The following is a 4,169-nucleotide window of genomic DNA, read 5'->3' on the forward strand; positions in this document are numbered from 1 at the left end:
GGTCCTCAACCTCCAGGCCGACAAACGGGTGACGATCTATGGCCAGTTAGGAACTGGGCCACACAGCAGCAGGTGAGCGGTGGAAACTTCATTTGTAATTACAGCCATTCCCCAAGGCTTGCATTACCACCTGAGCTTCACATTCTGTCAGATCAGTGGCAGCATTAGATGCTCACAGCATCACGAACCCTATTGTGAACTGCACATGTGAGGGATCTAGGATGTATGCTCCTTATGAGAATCTAATACCTGAGGATCTGAGGTGGAACTGAGGCAGTGATGCTAGCTCTGGGGAGTGTCTACAAATACAGATTAACATTCACAGTGAGGTTTGACTGCACAGAGACCATAATATGTCAATTGCTTGCAGACTCATATCAAAACTCTATCAGTAAATGGCAAGCGAGTTAATGTACTTCACTTGTACAACTGCATCTGGTGGCAGGATTTAAGTCAGAATCTGACACTTACTTTAGTGCATGTGTGGCCCACCCACTATTTTATTTACCACTTCCATTTGCACCTCTTTTTTATTCATGGTGAATTGTATAATTATTTCATTTTATATATATATATATAATTATTTCATTATATATATATATATATATATATATATATATATATATATAGCAAAGTAATAACAATAGAAATAAAGTGCACAATAAATGTTATGTGCTCGAATTATCCTGAAACCATCCCACCACCGTCATCCATGGAAAAATTGTCTTCCATGAAACCAGTCCTTGATGCTAAAAAGTTTGGGACTGCTTTATCTTTAATATATTAGTTTTTGTGATTTATAAATTTTGATTAAAAATATATGGGAAATGGTTTATGGCATTTAGATCTTCAATATTCACAATATGTTTTAATATAATAAAGAAGTAGCCACCAAATATTTCTTGCAAAGAGTCAGGTGGTACATGTCTTAATCTCTTTGGTCCATATGGTATCTGTCTTAATTGCCTGACACTATTCTTACATCTTAAGCATAATTGTATTGTTTGTATCATTTTTATGCCTTTATTTGTAGTAAAATATATAAGTACTTTATATTTTATTGAATTTTAGCTTTTAAAATTTTGTCCTTTGTGATATTTTGGGGAGATTTTTAATCTGTCCGTTTATTAGTTGATTTTTTTACTTTGAAGTATATATTTCAACATTTTCTTCTTGATATTTTATGCAGTGTTATTGATTGTGTACTGAAAAATGGATATATAATCAAATTTACTTTGGATCTATTTTCTGATTTTTTTTCTATTCTTGGTTTGGCAAGTATTTTAAAAATACATTATGTTCTATGAATATAGTTACCACAGATTTTTATTATGCCTTAATTATATGTTTATTTAATTTTCTTGCATTTTTGAACCATACTTGCTTATATGAGCAATGCTATTTTATCTTTATATTTGGGCAACAAAGTTCTAGATAGCAAATTATGATCTCATGCTTTCTTCCCATTAGGAAATTTGTAGATGTTCTTCCGTTGTTTTCTATAGTTAATTGTTGCTGGAAAGGCTAAAACTAACCTGAATTGCTTGCTCTTCTAAATTATTTTATGTATATATTTTTGGCCTGGATTAATAAAAAATGTCCTTTTTGTCATAAAGTTTTACAATTTCAAGTGACTATTTCTTGAGTTAGTTTTCTTTGTCAATTCCTAGATACAGCATATGTTTGCAATGTACAGATTCAAGTATTCTTTTTTCAAGAAGTTGTATTCTCTCAATAAACTTTTATTTTTAATCTGCTTTATTTGATACTCTTCTATTTTAGGGATAACAGATATGTTAGATAACAGATAACTCTTTTGTTTTTAATATTTATTATTTATTCTCATTATTATGAATACTACTTTTTAAAAAATGCACTGTTCCAGATGTCATCGAGACCTTTTTTTATATCCTTAATTCTGTTTTCAGCAGTTACTTCTTACATTTTTTTGTTTGTATGGTGGATATGCACATCGATGTTTTAATTTTTCTATTTAATTCTGTTCTGCAATGCATCAACTACTATTTATATCTTTCTGTTGTTATATGTTTTTAAATGTCAAAATGATTTAGTATATTTGATATTATATAGAAATATTTTTGACATCTACTTTATGATATGATTTTTCTATTGATCTTTTTATACCTTTCACATGTTATAATTATTTTGCTCTTTTTTTCGCCTATAATTTGTAGTCATAGACTGCATTTCAATTTTATTACAATTCTTATATTCTTATTTCTCTTTGAATGAAATGTGTGCTTTCTAGACATCTCTTTTCTGAAGAATAGTTTAAGGAAGAACTAGGGATATGAGCTGGTGAGGTTATCAGCTTGAATTCTACTATGCTGTTTCAGGTCACCTTCTCATGAATTCTGCTGTGAAATAGAAATTTCTCAATGGCTAATTGTACAACTCTATATGGCACAGTGCATGTGTGTATGCTGAATTTTTGTTTATATCTCTTCACGTTAATGAGATCATTAGCTGTCTGACCCTTTCGTACTGTCTGTCCTCCACGCAGCTCAGAAAAAGGACAACAATTCAGGCTGGGGCCTCATCTAGTCTTGTCTCTCTGAGGTGTATGATGTGATGACAGACACTCTTGAATTTCTCATGCTCTCCAGACTGAAGCATCCAAAACAAGAAGTCTTCGAACCTTTCAGAGCCACCTTTCCTATTGTGAAGACTCCAGTGTGCTGCTCAATATTTTTAAAAGTAAGAGGCTATTCATCATATGTTTGCTTTCTCATCCACATAGCCCAGAATTTGCAAAGTATTCCTCATATTGCATCTTGTGAAGTTTGTCAGTACCCTTAAGATTATTCCACCCCCATCTGAAGGGGTTGATGGGGTAAGGGTGAAGATCATTTGGTTTCAAAAGAGAAAGGAGTTCAGGTGTCCTGCTGGACTCTGCTATGACTGAATGCCCCTTGAGAGTCAAATGACCGCATGTGAATTACAAAAGTCGCTGGGCCATAAGAGTTCCCGAAGAGGACTTCTAATTGAAGGAATTGAGGAAGGGAGCTCTAAGACCTGACTGAGAGCCCATCTCACATTTGCAAACACGAATTTTCTTCTTGGACTTAACAAACTGGAGCACAGCACTTGGTTTACATCACTAGTATAATATTCTGGTGATTTTATTTGTATTTTTTCTACAATTTATTTCTTACTTTTAAAGATGTGGGGTACAATTCAGGGTTAGGTATACAAATGCTCATTGATGAGGTGTGGCCCCCTCCCTTGGCAGTTTCTCACTACTGCCAATCCCGCCAGTCTTTTTCTTTTTTTTTGAGTGGGAGTCTCACTCTGTCGCCCAGACTGGAGTGCAGTGGCCGCTCCCGGCCACCGCAGCCTCGACCTGCTGGGCTCTGGCGATCCTTCTGCCTCAGCCTTCCAAGTAGCTGGAACTACAGGCGCGCGTTACCACGCCTGGCTCATTTTTTGATTTGTTGTAGAGATGAGGTCTCGCCAAGTTGCCCAGGCGGGTCTTGAACCCGCCGACTCAGGCAATCCACTCACCTCAGCCTCCCAAAGCGCTGGGATTACAGGCTGAGCCACCGATCCCGGCTCAGTCTTTTTCTTATAGTATTATGATAATTGTTCAAGGTCTGCTTATGAGTGAGAACACGTGATACCCAGTTCTTTGTTTCTGTGATAGAGCACTCGGTATTACAGACTCTAAGTCCGTCCAAGTTGCTGTGAAGTTCATAATATTTCTTATGACTGTGTAATACTCCATCGTGAATATATACCACATTGTTTTTAACCTGTCCTCTTTCAATGGACACCACGGTTGGTTCCATGTTTCTGCTATTGTGAACAATGCTTCAATAAACATGCATGTGCAGGTATCTTTTTCATAGAGTGATTTGAGTTCCTCTGGGTAGATTCCCAGTGGGTGGATTGGGGGATGGTATGGAAGGTCAATTTTTAAATCTTTTAGGAATCGCCACACTGTTTTCCACAGAGGTTGTACTAGTGTACACGCTCACCAACAGTGTAAAAGTGTTCTGTTTTCCCCTCATTCACTCCAGTATTTGTTGTTTTTTGAGTTATTGATGATGGCCCCCCTGATTGGAGTTAGGTGGTACCTCAGTGTGGTTTTAATTTGCATTACTTTGATGATTCTTTGTGAGCTTGAGCATTTTTTTCATGTATCTATT

The sequence above is a fragment of the Carlito syrichta genome, unplaced genomic scaffold, assembly GCF_000164805.1.
Source record: "Carlito syrichta isolate Samal-C Ts95f unplaced genomic scaffold, Tarsius_syrichta-2.0.1 Scaffold303552, whole genome shotgun sequence".
Taxonomy (NCBI): domain Eukaryota; kingdom Metazoa; phylum Chordata; class Mammalia; order Primates; family Tarsiidae; genus Carlito; species Carlito syrichta.